This window comes from Pinus tabuliformis, chromosome 3_1, assembly GCF_031772625.1.
Source record: "Pinus tabuliformis cultivar Carrire ecotype Pingquan chromosome 3_1, CPIR1, whole genome shotgun sequence".
In the NCBI taxonomy this organism is placed as follows: domain Eukaryota; kingdom Viridiplantae; phylum Streptophyta; class Pinopsida; order Pinales; family Pinaceae; genus Pinus; species Pinus tabuliformis.
The window spans coordinates 684,648,517-684,669,582 of record NC_142301.1 but is presented as its reverse complement, the minus strand read 5'-3'; the positions used below and the strand labels follow the sequence as shown (position 1 = coordinate 684,669,582).

The following is a 21,066-nucleotide window of genomic DNA, read 5'->3' as shown; positions in this document are numbered from 1 at the left end:
ACCAAAAATATCCAAGTTGGTGAGGACTTTGTCTCATTGTTGCAAGCTACTAGCAGATTCCTTTTATTTAAGAGGAGAGAGAAACATCATTTGATTTCACAACAAAATTGGCGAGTCATGACCATTGAGTTTTTAGCATTGAATATCACACGCGTAAAATGAAGGGATGACTAATGGAACAATATAAACGTGGACCTGATGCTTCATGGGTGATACAAGAAGTTAGAAACCCCTTGACATCGAATTTGTGAGTGGTTTTTCTAGTCTAAAATATGTCATTTTTATTCCATGTCAAACCCCAGAAGTATGTTGTTTGGCTTAATATTTCCATGAACATACTTTCTTTCATGTAAATCAACCAAATAAGCTAGGCCTTTGGCTACTCCCTTTGAAATTTTAATTCTAGCCAACAATGGCAGATAAAAGGTATAGCTTGATGACCTTCCTAAAATATTGGAGTGATATAATGTTAGTCAATGTCCATGTGAAAGGATCTAAAAATGATAGGCCACTAAAAACTTTAGAAGTTGAACAAGATGATCAAGGTAAGCATGCAACATGAGGAAAATAAAAATTCAAACCCTACATGATAATGGGCTCCTTTTTGCAATGATTTCAGAGAATAGGATTTGGTTATCCATAATGTTGAAATTGAAAAGGAATCAACACCCTTTGATAAGAAAGGAAATAATTATACTCAACCTCAGGGAACTCAATGCAAAAAATTATTAATAGCAATTTATAACAAAATATAGAGAACTTAGTGAAAAAAATGATAAATATCTGGTTTAAATGAATCAAAAAGAACCTCGTGAACGAAAAGATAAATATCCATCTTAAAGATGAAGGAGAAATGAAATAAACTACACATAACTTGGAAAAAAAAAGAGTTGGTATATATTCTAAAGAAGAGAAAACCAAGATCAACTCTCCAGAATCCAGAATCTAAAAAAGAATCATTGATGTTGTTTTTATTAATAAATTCTTATATGGAGAAGAAAATATGAAGAATCCCCAATAATTTGGCAGATCATAGAAAGTTGATTCATATTTCTAAACTTCTTATTTTCTCTTTGAAAGATATGTTTCTTGAAGTTGGAACCAAAATCTATATTCTAGCTCTCACTTATGTAGAGATGGGGACCTTGTATAATTTTTAGTTAGTTCCTTGATGTAACAATATTCATTCACATCTATGATTCTTATTCCATAAAAAACCTGCAACTTTCACTTTCCTTCATTTTCTCATTCCTCGTGTTTGTATCCTTAAAAAAAAAATGGAAAAGACTATTCAAAGTAGATAGTTTCATAATGGGTCATTGTAATAGGCAAGGAGAAATCAACATCACTGGTGATGGCTTCAATTTCAGGGACTTGTACATATACCATGGGATACTTTGTGTATAAGCCTACAACCTATTTGGAATAATAATCAAATGCCACCAAGTTTAGTCAACAACAAACTTGCAGAGATAGTTCCAAGCGTTAGCTTGATTGGAACATTCTTTCGTGCAAATGTCAAAAGGAGCCTGGTCTTGAGATCAAATATCATTGAATATTTTATAGTTACCAGTAGTGGCTAAACAGGGGAAGAGGGGACGAGAGTGGAATCCATAAAGAACTAATAATGTGTAGGAAAATGAAAGACTATATTTGTCAAAAAATCCCATTGCAAAAATGAATTGAATATCTCCTGCAGACTTACACAAAACAAAAAAAAGAGTACAGGAGAACCCACCATAATATGAATTTTCCAAGCTTCCATTTGGAAGTTAGTCATAAACCAACATGTTTTCATCTATACCCCAATAGAAATATTCGAGGTGAACAATGTTGGGATGTTTAAATTTATCGATTGGTTTAGCTTCTGCTTCAAAATCCTTGTACCTTTACAAACCACCATTACTAAGTCACCTTACTACAAAAGCTAGCCCATCTTCTAGAACTACCTTATATAATATAATATAACCACTAGCACCCAAAATATATGGGGAGGCTATAAGTATCTTATCTAATTCCAAGTCAAGATCTCCATTTAATGTCAGAAAAGTTTATTTTTGATCTCCATTTCCCGATACACTTCCATCTTAGCTCTCATCAACTTTTTTAAGGTAGAGCCACCCAACCCTACCCAAAGTTGAAGAACAATCTCCATTGTAGTCAAACTGAGTATTCCTAGAATTGGGGCCATCCTGTGACTCATTCTTTCTTATCTTTCCCTAATAATGGTACATAAAAATTGCACAACAAAAGCATCATTTTCCTGATGCGAAAGAGATCCAAATTATGGAATGGGTCTAGTTAGATTATTGTTATAAAGTTCTATACTTTCATTCATAGGAAGATTCCCAAAAGTTATAGGCATCGTACAAGAAATTTTGTTTCTAGACAAGTTAAGAGAACAAAAAATATTTGATAAGTTTCTAAGATCAATAGGGATAGATTCATTAAGTAGATTTGAAGAGAAATGAAACAGTTCAAGATCTTTTACATGTGATCTAAATCCTTTCAGAATAGGTCTTGAAAAACAGTTATTTTTTGAAATGACATCTCTTAGTTCTATCAATGTTGCGATGTTTTTTGGGATAATTCTTGTGAGGGAATTTACTGAAAGGTCAAGGTACTGTAAAGCTTTAAGCTACTCTATGCCCAGAGGCAAGGTCCTAGATATTGAATTGTTGGCCAACCAATATTTTTCATGTGTTTTTCTTGGAAGAGCTCATAGGGAATAACTCCATTGATCTCATTGCTAAATATGTTGAGGTGGTGAACGTATTGAATGCAGAATGAAGTGGAAAAAAAATAAAAACTTAGAATAAAAATTGTTAAAATACACGAGGTCGAATATTATGACCAAACACAGTGGTAGAAAGAACAATAAATATGGTCTTAATGCAGTCACCATTTCTATTATGGTGAAACTTGATTGAAAGAGAGAAGATGAGGAGTGTTGACAAGGTTAATCCTCTCTATAGAAAAACATGCTCCCTCTAGCCCAATGAGTGGGTCTAGCAACTGAAGTGACAATCAACTAGACATCTTCCTAGATTATAATTGAAAAGTAGAATGAGAGAGATAACCTACCTCGTTCTGATGCTATTACGATTTACTTTGTTGAGAGCCTCAAACCACTTGTGTCACGAACTTGTTCTTGCTTCTCTCGACACTTGGGTACTTGCACAAGTGGTCAAGAGACAACAAAGCATGGAAAAACCAATAGCAAATCCAACAATAACATACTTAGTTGATCAAGGAATGCCAAGCTAATACATACATGAGCATATATATTTTGGGAATATGAACGAACCGTTGTATATTATTTAAAGAATAAAGGGAAGATTACAACCATATCCTTGATGTTGAAAGGATCTCCTTGAGTGGTAATCCAAGTCCAAGCCAAGAAACTCTCCAAACACTCCTCCAAGTTTAATGAATAGCCTCTAAGCAGAAGCTTAGCATAGGGGTGAAAATGGACATAGACCAATCATTTGGGAATGGGAGAGGAGGAATTTGATGGTTCGGAGAGGGAGTTAGGACTCCTCCAAAGATAGGATTAGGCCCACATCTCAAGGAGGTGGCTAATAGGGATGAGACCAAGAGGTCAAATTAAGAGGGTTCGACCTCATCTATGCGAAACCACCTCCAACTCGCCACTCTAGAAGCTTATAGATCACAAAGTTTCTCATCCTCTTTGGGAGGATTTCCTATTTGAGACCATCGTGGGAATCAAATGGAATAGAGTGATTCCATCACTCCGTTAACAAGGTGCAATAGGTGACCATCACGGTTTTGAGCTTCGTAAGGGAGATGACCCTCATTTTAGGGTTTTAAGAACTATTTCTTCAAGGAAAGATATAGATATTTTCCAAGAAAAGTTAAAGGAGGGATCTGAATTGTATACATGGATGAGTATACTATATAATGATCATGTTTCAGGCACTTCAGGGTATGTCACAGGGATGTGCAGGAGGCGTGACAAAATATTGTGTAACAAAGAGTTTCCTAGTCATTTATGTACATGTGACGTACGTTTACATACATTAAGTCCAATACAAGAGTGCCAATGAATTAACCTAAAATAACAAGACACATGGGTCCTTAGCTATAGGGTTTTAACTAAATTTTACAAGAAAACCCTGAAATGGAATCAAAGAATATAATTTAAAAATTCTACCCAAAAACAGCTTTGTGGCTCACAAACCTAGGGAGAAAAGGGTTATAATTAGTATTATAACTACAAGAACCGAAGGAGATGAAAATTTTTTGAAAACATAAAGAACTTGGTTAGGTAAGACCAGTAAACCCAGCAACTAAAACTATAACCAAAAGGGGAAAGAATCTTACCTGAGAAGAGAAAAAGCCACTAAGATGGATCTCAAGCTAGTCATATAAAGGTAAAACCCCCAAAAAAAATTATGAACCCCTGTAGAAATAATAGATAGAGGGAAAACCCCTCCAGTAAATAAGTGGGGTGTAAAAGCCCATTAAATACGAAAAAATCAAAGTGGAAAAACAAAAAATGATGGCATGGGTAAAAGTCACAACAACCAAACTTGAAGGAAGTCGAAAAACCTTACCACTAAAGGCACATAAAAAGAATTATGGGTAGGGGGTAAAAAGGTGTAATAAATCTAAAAACCCTCATGTTAAAAACCTTGATGGTAACGAATTTCTTAAACAGATTGTAACTAGTCTTACTGCCAGGAAAGGAGATTGTGTATCCACTGCAAAGTTTAATCTAGAAAAGAGGATGGTCAAAGCCACAATTCGAACACAACATTCTATGTTTATCTACCCACGAAGAATGAACCACCTTGTCAAGTATCAAGGGAAAGGATATAGCCTAAGTGGAAAGGAAATAGCCACCTTAGCCACCTTCACAAGACAAAAATTGGAAGTCTACCACACCAATTTTAAAGACCTGCAAAACGTGTAGATAATTCATAACCAAAAAGGATTAAGACAAAAGAAATAATTTTTCTGTCTATGGTACCAAAAAATGCATTAAGGAAACCTAATAAAAAATCCCTTATCAAAACTAAACAGTAGGGAACAATTGTTTACCTTTTTTCATGCCATGCGGGAGTACAACTGAAACACATTTCACAATGGAGGTAAAACAAGCTATTACATAGAAACGTAGTGCCAAGTCTGACCTTAGCTTAGTCCAACAGAGCTTGCTAGTAGCAAAAGGAAAATAATATGAAGAGACCATTGAACAGAGAAGTTGAGGTTGCTTAACATCGCCTTCTTTTGAACGTTCGAACATCATGGAGTTTTAGTTCATCTTTCTGGTGAGAGTAGAGGAGGTTAGCATAGCCTTCTAACATGCACTCAATGCATGTCCGTCCAGTGAGAGAACAAGAACATGGATAGAAATACCATAAAAAGTGATGCGAGACAACCACATGGAAATTCATAATTGCAAGAATGAAGACGAAAATAAACACCTACCATTGGCTTGGGTGAACAATGTTTCCTCACCTCAACACCATAGGGGAAAACACTAAAAGATGTAATTAAATACTATTTAGTGGTTTGAGTATTGGTATTTTTCAGTCTTCTCAAAATTACTGCTATGTTCATAATATGTGTGGATCTAATGGACATTAAGTGATGAAAATAAAACTGCTACATCTAATGATATAGGGTATAGAGATTGCTGCATTTAAAACTAATTCATATTTAAGAATTTCTATATACCATTCCTATAATATTAGTAGTTAAAGTGAATATCAGTGGTTAAATACTACATAAAAAAGTGATTATTAATCATCTTTTGATCTCACTAAATCACTAAAATGCCCATAATATCTGTAGATCTAATGGAAATTGGATGTAGAAAACAAAACCATGAACTTGATGAGCAGGCAGACTCTAAAACCACAAAAAGAAATCAATATTATAATTCCTTCCCACAGGTATCGGGTGTAGTTGAGCAAAAATGAAAGTGGATCACTATTTTCAAACAATAGATGGAAGCGAGAATGCCAAAGGTTGCATATTCCTTTTGGAGATGGAGGTGGGAGTGCCAAAGGTTGCATATCCTTTTTGCTTCAACTGTTATAGGTAGTTTTTATTTACATACTTAGCGCAATGGTATTGGCTTTAAACTACAAGGTAAATTTGTTAGCAAATTTGTTAGCAGCAATGCTCTCACAAAAATTAAAAATCAAATCCTTTTAAAATTTCAAGTAAATTTGTTTGTAAATGTGTGTTTTTTAAAGGCAGTATTAAGTAGTCAAATGGTGTTTTTAGTTGTAATTAATTTGGTGATACAATTTTAAGAAAAATGTTATTTTCTTAATTTAAAATGTGTTTTGATTACATAAATGAGTTCAACATCTTGAAAATTTGGGGAGCACTTAAACTTTGAAAATTAAATAGCTTAGACTTACGATTCTTAAGCATCTCTATCGAATTTTTACAAAATTAACTTTAGAAAAAAGGTTATTTTGTCTATCAATTAGAGCATACTATTTTTTTTGTCACTTGAGCGTTTCTTACTCGGGTGGCAAAGATACAAGTTTCATACTCTCATGACACAAGTACCACTATAACCTCTAGGTTACGAGGTATACCCTGTAGACAACAATAAGTCTAAGTATTTGAATCTCGAATCTCTTGGTATATAACACATACTTCCCCATTGAAGTGTCATGAAAAAATTATACTCTTTGAACAGCGTGCTTGACATGTAACTACTGTTCATAAACCTATGACACGTAACTACTAATCATAAACATCCTCTTCATAAATAAGGTCACAAACAATCAGATTTGAACCATTGATATGTTAGTTTTCACACATTTTACATTACTTCGATTACCAATTGAGCTGCCCAAATACTTGTTTAACTATAACAATTATAATTATTAAATTTATGGTTTTTTTAATATAATATAATATAATTTTTATTTTCATATATATTTGAGTATGGACAGTTTTCAAATTTTACTTCACCATGTGTTCACATTTAATGGTCTTTGACTGACCTTTTAGGAGTTTGAGAATGGTAAAACCCGTGTTTTATGTTTCCAAATTATATATCGTTCAAAGTTGTACATGCTTTAAAGTAACATAAAATATTTAATATAATTAACTTTTATTTTTATATGCAAATAAAAAAATGAGGGAGGAAAACGTATTCATGATGTGGATAATTCAATTTCCAAACCTAAATTTTAATTATTATTTTTATCATATTATAATTCTTAACAAAGTTGTGACAGTACCCTATCAACCTGAAAAGTCCTCGCAGATGCTTTATGGATGTGGGGATTTTCCATTCCTTAATGAGTTTAATTTTTCTAGGGTCTACCTTAACACCTTCATGAGATAAAATATGACCCAGAAATTCCACCTCTTGTATGCCAAAGAAACATTTGGGGGATTTTGTAAATAATTATTTCTGCTACAATAGTTTATCATCAGAAAATACTAACACAAATTTTCTAAGGAAGGGTTTGAAAATGGAATTCATCAAACCTTGAAATGTAGAAGGTGCATGGGTAGGCCAAAAGGCATGACCGAAAATTCATAATGATCCTCATGAGTTCTAAATTTTGTTTTTAGAATGTCTTCAGTCTTCATTCTTATTTGATGATATCCTGAACGAAGATCCAACTTGGTGAAGTAAATTGCTCCATGTAATTCATCCAATAATTCATCAATGACAAGAATGGGAAATTTATCTTTAATAATGAGCTTATTAATCTCCCTATAATCCGAACGCATGCACCATGATCCATAATTCTTGTGCACCAGTACTATTAGAGCAAAGAAATAACTTTCACTAGGTTGAATTATACGAGCCTCTAGCATTTCTGCAACCATACATTCAATTTCACGCTTTTGGGCATATGGATATTTGCAAGGCCTAATGTTTGGAGGACCACTTCTTGGAATCAAGTGAATAGCATGATCATGATCATGAATTGGTGGGAGGCCTTTGGGAGTCTCAAATATCTTGGAATGATTGTCCAAATTTTTTTGGAGATCTAGAGAAATAGATGATTTCGATGTGGGAACCTCTAGTGAACATAATTGTGCAATTACGCCCCATTTTTCTTTCTTTAAAAGATTTGTCATATTGTTAGAGTTGATTATATTTATTGGTTTCCCTGCAATACCCCTTAATCCAACTTCCTTTCCTTCTCAAAAAAATTTCAAGAAAATTTCTTGAAATTAAAAGCTATCTTACCCAAAGATTGTAGCCATTGGACTCCTAGCACAACTTCAGCACCACCCATTGGAATGGAAAGCATTGAACTATTCAATACATATTATCCCATGGATAGCTTGATATTATGGCACTTTCCAGAGAAATTTATGGTTCCAACATTTGCAACCATCAATTGATACTTTGGTGCTGGATATAGGAAGTAATCCAATTCCTTGGCTATCTTACAATGAATAAAAATATGGGTACTACATGAATCAATCAACACTATTACCTTTTTATTTTTGATATGTCCTTCCATATTTAGGGTTTGTGGAGTGGTAATTCCTGCCAATGCATTACAAGATATAGTAAGATTCATTTCTTCTTTCTCTAGGGTTGGTTCCTAGTGTATATCCTCTTATTTTGACATTTTTTGTTCCTTTTCTTCCTCCTCTTCACAATCTATGTAAAATAATTTCTTCTCAGCACACTTATGACATTTAGTGTATTTTATTTCACAACTGTAACAAAATTTTTTTACTCTTTTTACTTCCAATTGTTGTTGTGTCAACCTTGTGGGTTTTGGAAGGCTAGGGGAAGCAACACTTCCATATTTATGGTTATAAGTGGTATGCTTCTGTGTTTCCATAATTTTGCTTTCAAATTTTCTTTCCAACCTGAATGCCTTCTCCAATGTATCAGGTTCCCAAAGGCGAACCTCATGTTGGATCTTATCATTGAAAGTCCCCATGAACACATCAATCCTATGCCCCTATGAAATATCTTTTACGCTTATATTCAAATTTTGGAAGTACTGAATGTGCTCCACCATTTCATCCTTTTTTTCTAGATTTATCAATTGGCTAAAGAATTTGTTTTTTTTTGTATCCTCATGATGTGCTATTATTTCCTCCATAAAAATTGCCCAAGTGACAATTTGTTTATGAGAGAAAAGCCGTTGATACCATACAAACTGATTAGGTTCCAAATATAAAGTTGCAATGCGTAACTTTTGTGTGTTTTGCACATTATGGAGATCGAAATATTGCTCCATCTATAGTATCCATTTTGCGGGATCCTTTCTATCAAGCCTCCTAATATTGATATTTGGAACATGGTGAGTCTTCAATCTAGCGTTAGATTCTATGAAATCGTGATTAACATATATTTTGTTCTCATCATGAGTTACGTCTACTACCTTTTCACCATAAGGAAGCACTTCTTGTAGCGAATTTTCTATACCTCCTTTCAAACCTTTCATGCATTTCTTCAAATCTTCAATGTTTCCTTTTGATTTTTCTTCTAAACCGTCCATCTTATCTTCCATGCCATCAGGGAAAATTTTAAGAACCCCCCCTAAATTTATAAATATAATAAATGGGTGAATCTCCATGGTATATAGGAAAAATGGAAGGCGATTTTATCAATAATATAATATGTATATATAATTTTTTGGCGAATCTCTCACCAGGCATGGCGAATATTTTACTCAATTATAAAATCTTGTAAGATCTTGGCAAGTCTTTCACTAAATAATAAAACTTTGTAAAGTCCTAGTGAATCTTAGCATAGGCTACATGGTGGTTTAATTGCCCCATTTAAATAGGCTACATTCCAGGTGAATACCATGGGTCAATACCATGTGCCATTTTGGTGAATACCATGGGTCAATACCATGTGCCATTTTTATTTTTATTAATTCTAATATTAGGGTTAATAATGGTTTTTTGCATGGCATTAATAACAATCTAGTCCATGGTATTTGTCCCATAGTATTTTGGCCGTAGGTTTCACCTAAATATAACCCATTTTTTGAGTGTTCGTAAATATAAGGTGACTTATGGAGTGAATACAAAAAAATGTTTTATTTGTTTACCATACCTCTCGTTTATTTATATTTTTATTAATTTACCATACCTCTTTTACAAATATGGTAGTTCGCCCATAGGATTCATTTAAATAAAACCTCTTTAAAGAGGTTTTATTTATTTACGATACATCTAGTTTATTTATATTTTTATTTATTTACCATACCTTTTGAGTAAGTATAAAAAGACGTTTTATTTATTTACCATACCTCCACTTTACTTATATTTTTATTTGTTTGCACCCTTACATGTATATAAGGTGACTTATGGAGTAAATATAAAAAATGTTATATTTATTTACCATACCTCTCATTAATTTATATTTTTATTAATTTACCATACCTCTTTTATAAATATGGTATTTGGCCCATAGGATTCACTTAAATAAAACCTATTCTTGAAAATGGGCGAATGGATTCACTTAAATAAAACCTATTCTTGAAAATGGGCGAATGGAAGGTTGTAAGTCCTAATTTCAAGGGCTAAATTTACCTTTTTTACCCTCTCCCTTAAAATAAGGTGGGCTATTTGAGGTGATTTGTAAAAATGTACTATGATACGATACGAAATATTCACCCACTAAAAATTTAAAACCCCTTAATTTCGCCAAAGGGCAAACATTCGCCCCTAAAATTATCCTTGCATGCCATCCATCTTAGCTTATGTTACTTTTGTGAGAGTGAAATTTGTTGCACTTGGTCTCGCAGTTTTTATATATGATGTTTCAGTTCCTCCTCTTCTTCATGAGTCATGGTAGATATTTCAGGCTGCCTACTAGGCATTTCTATTTTCTTTCTTCAGAGCATCAATTAATGATAATTATAATTCACTATTCCCTTTGAATCATTTCAAACTAATTTTTCAAACCAAACTTATGCAATTTTTTAAAAAAGACTACACACCTTTTTTCGCTTCGTAGGAGCTCGATATTGAATATGTTGTATCCCTATAATTTCATATCTCCAATGTAAGAAATTATGGCTTCTGGTGGCCCTCTGAGTCCTCTTTCCAACCCCACATTTTTTATCAAGATTGGATTCTTCAAGAAAGAGCTATGCCAGATCTCCCACAATGACTAGATTATAAACTAGTCCAGTAGAGAAAACTTGTACGATGTACCACATTCCACTTTTTCAACATTCGGACCTAAAAATGGTACATAGTTATAATGAATAACCTCTAAACACAAGCTCAGCATAGGGATGAAAATGGACACAAACCAACCATTTGGGAATGGGAGCAGGAATTCATAGGCTGGGAGAGGGAGTTAGGACTCCTCCAAAGATAGGATTAGGTCCACATCTCAAGGAGGTTGCTCATAGGGATGGGACCAAGAGGTCAAATTATGAGGATTCAACCTAATCTGTGTGAAGACACCACCATCTCGCTACTCTAGAAGCTTCTAGATCATGAAGCTTCTCATTGTCTTTGGGAAAATTCCATTTTTGAGACCATGGCAGGTATGCAAGGGAACAAATGATGCCATCGTTGGCTTAAAAAGTTGCAATAGATGATCCTCATGGTTTTGAGCTCCATAAGAGTGATGACCCTCATTTTAGGGTTTTAAGAGCTATTTCTTCAGGGAAAGATCTAGATATTTTCCAAGAAAAGTTAAATGAGGGATCTGAACTATATACATGGATGAGTATATTGTATAATGATCATCTTTTGGGCACTTTGGGGTATGTCGTAGGGAAGTTCAGGAGGTGTGACAAAATATTGTTTAACGGATGCCCCATAAAGCATGAAGGCAGAACGATGAGTGATGGATGAGATGCTTTATTATATTTTGGAAAGGATGAGAACATGCACTATCAGGGGACCTGCAAATCTAGGGTGCATATACATATACATATCTAAGATCAAGACATGAATCCACGGCATGGACACAACCATTCGGATGATGAAGACTATATGAAAAGATCCATGGTATGGGTGCAGCCATATAGATAACAAGGATCATCAAAAATATAAAGTCTCACATTATAGTAACAACCATCCGTATAGTAGAAACATGTGTACAATCATGAATGACATATAACTCTACGTAGTCTTAGTCATAAAATACAAGACTCAGGATCTTGCACTCCATCCCAACCCGATCAATGTACGAATCCTAACATGCGAATAAATGTGTTGAAGCTGAACATGCTAGAAAACCACCTCATTACTAGCCAATGATGTGGACCGTTAATAGGTATGAGAGAAACCACCAATAATGAAAATGGATCTCAAGGTACAACAATACAATCCATGAATTTGATAATGAATTTGAGGTCGAACACTCGTGGTATCACTCAATCAAAAGTAAATAATGAAGGCCTGTCATCGGATGCGAAGAGCTGGCCATTAGGGCATGCCAATTATAAGGTACTGAAAGGGAGTTACTAAGTCATCTTCCTGGGTAATGAGCTGAAGTCGATAGGAAGTGACCCATCGAAGGAGGGCAATAATGAATCCCTCATCATCGACACGAAATGAGGAATAAAGTGGAATAATATTTAGGACAATAGCAATAACTCAAACAATGTATAGGAAAATCACTGCAGATTGGACTTATCTTGAACATATTAGTGACATGACTCCAAAGTGTGGCAACATTTGACTTGACATATGATTAAGGGTCATGATGAGAGAATGGAATAGTCAAACAAGAGGAAAAATGGATCACCTAAACCCGGGAGGATAAGTGATTGAGAGAGGATATCCCAAACCCAACATGAGAGAAGAAGAGTGTCATGTTCAAGAGAGACATGATGCCTATATAAAAGATGTCTCATCTTCATTTCCCCCTCGCTATTTCTAGTGAGTACCACAATTATTTTTATCACAAGCTTGAAGGGGATAGCATAGGTTTTTTGTGTAAGTTCATTCTTCGAATGAATCCATCCTAGTAAGTTTTACGAGCCCTAGGAAGGAGAAGCTTAGTCTCATCATGGCGACAAGTCTTTCATTGTAAAGTTTTAACGAGTTTGACGTAAGAATAACTTGGTATATTTTTCATATTTAGAGAGTTTGAAAAAGAAGCGGTAAAGAAAATTCCATCATGTCCCTTTTCGTAATTTGTCCCTCGAATCCAAAAAGGTAGAGAACAATACCCGAGGAAACATCTTGACCATGTCGACCAAGGCGTACCTTTTTCATAAGTAATCAATCTCAACCCGAAAAAGGGGTAAATTTATACTCAGGTGACGTCAATTCGTTTACTTTAACGAGTTCAAAATGACAAGTACTTGGAAATCTTTTCAATTTTCGAGAGTTAGAAAATGGTTGAAAGATGACTTCAGGGGGGTTCCTTTTTCATTTATTTAATGAGTCCAAAAAAGAGATAAAATAAAACTCACCATAATTGGTCAATAATGACCATTGTTCATATTGAAGGCACCTATAACGGCACTAGAAACACACCCATCACTGATATCGAGAGAAAATATTAAAATATTACAAAAATATTGACAAAATGTCTTTAAAAAATTACAAATAGGAAAAAGTAATTTCATTTCTTACCATTTTACCAAACTGAGCTCTGAAAGTGCATTTTTTGCCCTAATTCTCTTTATTTTCTAGTGGTTGCTGTGGGGGATATAGGGTACCGTTTCACGAACCATCTGCAATAGGTAAGAGCCTCATCCCTTCTCTTGCGTTTTATCACTTTTTATGCATTTAAATGGTAATTTTTTATTCTAGAAAGGATAATTCCAAAAATTTATGGTGTCAGTGACCATCATGGGTATGGTCATCAGACCTGCGATGGTCACTCTTGAGCCTAAAGGCTCACGCGATGCCATCTCATTGTTGTAAAAACAGGTGCAATGGCATCGAGGGCAGTTTTTTAAGAAATAAAACTCTCTTTTAAGCTAATGATTTTGACCCATGAAAAAGGAATTAACAAGTGTTAAGTGTTGTTTTGCAAGAGAGTATGGTCTTGGAGTGGAAAGAAAGAGGCCATGAGGCCGAAGACCATCAAGTAGCTCAAGGTCCTGAATGCATAAATGCTCTGAGGACTTGTGGGCTCTTAAAATTATTCAGGACCACACGGTTAAGGGCTCAGATGGAATTGCTGCCTTATCTGATCAGTCTCTGGGATGTAGATCGAGAGATATTCATCACAAAAGGCTAGTAAATAGAATTGAAAGAGATGTATGTGTACTTCATCACGAGATTGTCCTAACGAGGGGAAGCAATTCAACTCTTTGGATCTCGCCAAGGAGGTGAGAGTACTAGGGGTTTAGTCCAGAGGTATTGTCCTGGTGTCGAAAAAACCAATGGAGGTAAGGTGAATATAGAAGAAATCACCAACAACCTCGTCCTAAGAATGATTTTGTTTAGTATGGTGCGTGTATCTGACATGCAAGCCTTGCACAAGGCTTCAAAATCTCAGTTCCAATACGCTATCATATGTTTGACCCTTACCGTCTTCAAATGGTGTGGAGGCCTTTTGGTAAACATGAAATGAAAAATTACCAAGGGGAAGCATGGACACCTGAAGCAATTTGGGTTCAGTTCTATACTGGTGAACTTCTTTTTGGAGCGAGTGCCCCCTATTCTGGTATCAATGGGAAGAGGTTCCACATCCTGCCCCTCGAGATCCAAGACTCGTGAGATGGAGTCAGCTCATGCCTCGAGGAGGCACGGGTCAACATATGCATTATCCACCACAGTTCTTCGCTTGGCTAGAATGCCAACTACTTGTGGTAGATGACTATGCTTATGCTGGCACATATTTCAGGTGGGATCCAGATCTACCTCTGCCACTAGGCGAACAATGGACTGATGGAGGTAAAAACTTGTTTTTTGGATTTTTTCAAGTTTTATAATTTTTATATAAAAGTGTAAACTAGAACTCAACTTGTGATAAATATGCAGATGTGGCACCAGAGAGACCACAAGGCATGTCACCAATAGCACAATGAGTTACACAACAGATAGTGGGTGTAGAATACGAGGAAGTGGAAAACCCCTTAGCTGAGATGGAGCGTAATCTGGAGGCAATAACTTGTGGAGTCCCAAAGTATGCCACTATTGATGATGTCCCACTATGTTGGGAGAGACACACAGTGGGAGTCTCTGTGTGATCCAAAATGGATCCTAGAACCCTCTGAGTCTTGATATACTTAAACACTATCGCAAAGGAAAAACCTTCAAAAATGGAAGAAAACACTATCGCACAGGAAAAACATGAAGAAATGGCGAAAACAGAGCTAAGTGAAGGCTAAAGCACCGTTGGAAAGGAGCCATCGGATTTGGATGATCAACGGTCCAAATCTAATCAGCATATCACAATCGGAGGTGGTAAGTGAAGTCAATCAGAGGCAGCCTTATGGAAATCACGATAGCGATCAACACGAGTAAACGAGGGTCATTGATCAAGCATGCAGATCAACGGTCCAGATCTACTTGCAATATCGCATCGCAACTATGTAAGGGGTGATGCCAAAGGCTAGCGACCATGCGATATGTCGATGTGCCAATAGTCGGTAAGGCCGATCGGAGCAATCGAAAATCAGGGGTCTAGAAGGATATGCAATATATGATATAGCCAGACCCAATGGGGTTTATAAATGCAAATAGATATATTTTGAGTTCCGATATGCAGCCATTTGTCAGGTTTTCCTATGTATTTGGGGTTTTTCATTATAAACCCAAATACAAAGGAAACTGCGACTTGCGATAGCGATCCAAAAGTGGACCCAATGGAGTTTTAGGGCAGACTCGATAATATTTGAAGTTCGATAAGAGGCGTTTTGGTGGATTTTTCAGCCTTTTCTCTGTATTTCTTTGTTTAAATAGGGAAACGACTTTTTGAGGATTACAACACACTAGTGGTCCTTTCCATTTAAAAACAGGTGGCCATTATACCTAAAGTTGTTTCACCATGATTGTTTAATGCTCAGAGGGGATTTGAATGGACAGAGGCTGGGAGCTAGAGAGCCCAAAAGGGAAAATGAATAGACAAGCGTTGATAGGCTTTAAAGCCACTCAGTTTCAGAGATAGGGGAGGAGTGTTGAGATAGAGGGAAAACAAAAGATAGAGAGTGAGAGGGAGAGTCTGTGTACTTAGAAATACTTTAGATATTCAAGTAAAACCCTTTTGTTTGTTCCTGTTGTGTTGATACTCGATTTGAGCTCACACTTGTGAAAACTCTACTCTTGAAGACATGATAGAGAGGTCACCAATGAAAGCTGGACCAGGAGACATAGCCCAAGAGTTTTCAGTGAACCCCTTGATTATTTGTTCTATTGATGTGTGTGTGTCTATTATGTTTCTCTAGCTGCTCATTGTCTATATTATTCAAAATGTTTTTGATCCATTGCACTAAGTAATATAGGCATTCCTGCACATGAGTCTATAATACCTTAATATTAATCTAAGATCTCATTTTCAGATAACTGTGAGACTGCATTGGCTTTTAGGTCAAGTGATTAGGGAGGTCTCATGTTATCATGAGCACCATATAGTTTGATAGTTTATCTATTCTTTTACACATTTTGTAGGCTTTGAAAGCTAAGTGTCTGAAAACACTCTATTGGTTGTTCGACCAAGGCAAATACCTTGTAAGTTAATCAGCTCGTCATTAGGTTCATAAAGTACCCATGTTACAGAAGACAGATTCCATGTTCTATGACAAGCACCATCAGAAAAACCAACATAATGGCTTGATGACATCTACAAACCGAGTGGAACATAGGGTAAGAAGAAAAGCACATGTCTGCAATGCAATCAAACACACCAAACGCGCACACTAATGAATTAACACACTAATGAACAAAAGTTATTACACGAATTTCATGCATAATACTTTAGATGTAGTCTATTTTTGGACTCAGGTAATCAATCAACAATTAATAAAGCTATAGTTTCACCATTGACATGACATGTAAGCATCGACTCGGCCAAATAATAGAAAAAAACTCATAAAATGCTATGCACCCATGTCGACCGGGCGAGTGAGGGTTACAAGTCATAAGATGAAAAGCCCATTGTGATAACGGGTAAATTGTAGAGACTCGATCAAACATTATCATAAAAGGAGGCAATAAAAACTTGAACTCATGATGAGGAAAAGATGCCCCTAGTTGAAATATTTTGACCATTTTAGGGTTAACTGAAATTCCAATGGGTAGAGTTGCGGTGTTGTTCCCCATATTACCCTCCTACAATACTTCTTCAACCAGGACAATTGTATGAAGTGGAGGTGTAGGATAATGAGAAACAAACACTTCAAGACAGGAAGGCATCTCATCGAGGCTAGGAAGAAAAGAAGAACAATGATGTAGATCGTTCCATGGAGTTTCATCCAGATACATGACCTTAACGATAATCTCGTTGGTGGGGAATGTCTCGTTCAAAGGATCTACAGAATCCCAAGAACCAAGCTAGGGAGATGGCACGTAAGTGCACAGGTTCATACTGAAAACAATATGACTTTCCGAAGTGGCCATCGAAGCCAAGACAATTTCTTGATAATTTATCTCCAATGGAGTTAAAGGCATGAAATTTCCAAATGAATCAATTTGATTTGTGGTAGGGATAATAAAAGGATCTGTAGAGACCCAGATCATATTGATCGAATGAAAATTCAGAGGTGGGAGAGTAAAAGTACCCATTAAAGGAGAGTCTTTGAAGAGACCTGCCCCCATGCTCTCATAAGGAATCTTAGTATTACCCACACAAGGAACGTTGTCGTTTGATGAACCATAAGAATAGAAGGAGAGTTGATCGATCATGACAATTTTTCCTTCATGAGGAAAACAAAGTATGCGGGACAAAGAAGACACTACACAAAACACAACGTGAGTCCAACGTCACCCGAGAAGAAAGTTGTAGTTGAGATTTGCATCTACAACTTCTACTTCTAATTCAACAATCTTTCCTTCTAATGTAATCAGCAAGTTCACGAGAATATCGTATGGACATGAAACTCTACCATCAAAGGCACCCAAGGTGTTAGGAGACTGGTTAAGAGAAGTAGAGGCAATGGATTTCCAACACGAAACTGACATGATGCAGGTAGAGACACCTTCATCAATAATCATTTGATGAATTGTCTTCCCTTTGATAAGAACCTGTATTAGAAATGAAACCTAATGCAGAAGATGAGGCACGTGGTTCTCTAGATCGAAAGTAATTAGACTCAAATCAGAAGGATCAATAACACCTATCGCATAAAACAATTATTTCCACTGTGTTGGGCAAGATTGGAGAATATCCAAAGCAGACATCGCTAAAAGGGCCTGAGCTAAATCCTCAACAATATTGTAATGTTGCGCAGCTCTAACATTTAGATTAAAAGATGACTTCCAAAGAACACATTTGGGATGTGGTTGGATGACAAACTCAATATTAGGGTGCTTGATATGGAGCGAACCAGAACTGGATGGAGTAGAAGTAGAAGGAAAATCAGTAGCTTCTTTCTCCATTGTCTGCTTTCGTGTTGTTTGATAGTCCTTAGTTCGAGTAGTGATCAAGAGGTGATGAACCTTGCATCATGAACACTTGAGAACCTGAGGAAGCAAAGGGCTAAGCTCAGTCTACCAACTGTGTCTGTTGTGATGTAAAGGGTTCTTTTAAGACAACCGATGTCCCTTTCAGCAAGTGACTAACTTTAGATCGGCAGGGACAACCCTTAGTGTAATGATCCTCCTCATAGATGAGGCAACATTAGGAGATGATTTAGGAGGGTCCTATTTAGGGGCATCGACTTTAGCCTTACCTTTGCCCTTATTTTTACCTTTAGAGGCCTTATTTTCTACGGTAGACTAGACAACATGTAACTTAGAGGTTTTCCCAGGACTAGATGAATTTTTGGAGGCATTATTAGAACCAGTGTTCGAGACAAATTTATGCTTCAAAGAAGCCTTTGCGGAAGCCTAAGACATGAAACCAATCACACCATCAACAGGTGGTCTATCCGGAGACTTAAATGTTGTCATATCCGATGATGGTCTTAGAGAATCAGATAACATCTCGTACAATGTGCTAGATTGCAAATAGACCAAGTCTAAATACTAGGCACATGCAATATCTTTCTCTTCAGTAACACATCCATCCATAGCTATGTCCTTACAAATTTTGCTGATGAATGATTTTGTGAACCATTCTATCAACAACTCATCAACAATCTCAAACTTGATGACAAGACGCCTACATCTCCATTCATGGATATGATCGGAAATATGGGTCATGGTGTCTTTCTTGAGGGACGTAAGCAAATGAGTGCCAGTTTCATATTGAACACGCAATTGGAAATGAGTGAGGAAATCCATGGCGAGAGAGTTGAATTCACCGTAGGTAACTTGAGGCAATTCGATGTACCATTTAGCGGCAACACTTGTGAGAGGTCTCTAAAAGAGTCGAATATGAATAGAACCATATACATAGGAATTGGAGGAGTAGTAGAGGTTATATGTCATCACATGGGCTTGCAGATCCTCCTTAACGTTTCTCTCAAATTCGGGCAATCACTCAGAATTTTCATTAGAATTGGAGGCCAGTAGGGCGAATGAAGAATGGGATCATTTGTGAGCCTCGAGACATAGGGAAGCTCCACCATAGCGAAAAAAGGAAATTGTGTGTTAAACGACATACAAGGTCTTTGAGGAGACCCAAACTGTAGATTCAAGCATTGTTCGTAAAAATGTTTCCCCCGCAGTGGAGGATTTTGTCTATATGGAACCTTATTTTGTCCCCACTAGGGGTTCCCTTGGCCGTAACGTGGATTTGGTCGAGGGTAGACTTGAGATTGTCCTACCATAGGCCGCTAATAAGCATTATAAGCAGCATATGGATTATAAGGTTGATGAATGTGTTGACCCTAGACATAAGGAGATTGATCCTGTTGCTGCAGGGGTTGACCTTGGCCTTACAAAGGTTGACCTTTCTAATACCCATATAAAGCTTGCTGCTGCCAAGGCTGACCTTGTTGCTGCAAAGGCTGACTTTGCTACTATAAAGATTAATTTTTCTACTGCAATGGTTGCCCTTGTGAGGACAAAGGTTGGGAGGACTACTGAACAAGTTGAGTATATAGCTACAAAGGTTGTTGCGACTACAAAAAAGGTTTTCCCTGGTGCTATAAGATTTTTCCTTGCTAGATATAAGACTTTTGTGATCCATAATGTAGATATAAATCTCTCGGATTAATCACATTGTTAGGATTTGGTCAATGTTTTCAACCAACTAATGTGGTTCATCCTCAAGACAAGAATGAACCACATTAGTTGGTTTGAAATTTCAACCAAATCCTAACGATGTGATTAATCTGAAAGATTGATATCTAAGTTGTCCTTGCTGCTATAATGCTTGCCCTTGCTGCTACAAAGATTTCCCTTGCTACTGTGAAGGTTTCCCTTGCTGCTGCAAAGGTTGTCCTTGTTGTTGCAAGGGTAGCTAGACAATTCCTGGGTTATACCCTAAGGGTATTGATTTTTCCTTAGTTGAATCTGGCCATATCCACCAGGAATAGCAGATTGATGACGTTGAACATAAGTTCTAGCTTGAGGAACGTAAGACATATTAAACAAGGCTTACAAACCATATGGTACATAAGCAGGTTGGAATGGAACCTGAGCCAGATAAGGCTATTGATATTGGATGTTATCTGACTCGGATGGACCAACGGGGTTAGGAATAGCACCATAATAAGGTTGATTAACTCCAACCATGTGAGTTTGTAATCCACTCACATTAGTTTCCCCTTACATAAGAGGAGTATTTGAATCTTTCTCCCCAGACGATAACACATTCTATCCAATTGATGGAGGGGTAGAAGAACCTACCGAGACCTTAATTAAGACAATTCATTGAACCAGAAGAGTTGGTTGAAATGACGAGATAGTTTGTGATGGAATGGTAGGTTGAACAGGAACTGAGGTGACTGTAGTTTGTACATTAGTTTGAGAGGTCATGTTTGGAATGAACAGACCTCATGTAGGCATAGAACTAGAAGACCAGATGGGGTTTTGATACAATGACGAGGAACTAGGAGTACCCGAGACTAACTGAGCTAAAGTGGTATAACTATGTGCCAACAT

The 21,066-nt window shown here is 36.4% G+C and overlaps 2 pseudogenes; both read right to left on the bottom strand.

The window, feature by feature from the left end:
- Positions 1-281: 281 nt before the first annotated feature.
- On the bottom strand, positions 282-2,210 carry LOC149188963 (putative LRR receptor-like serine/threonine-protein kinase At4g37250 pseudogene; annotated as a pseudogene).
- Positions 2,211-2,284: 74 nt separating this feature from the next.
- LOC149188962 (uncharacterized) overlaps positions 2,285-21,066 on the bottom strand; it is an 83,042-nt pseudogene continuing 64,260 nt past the window's right edge.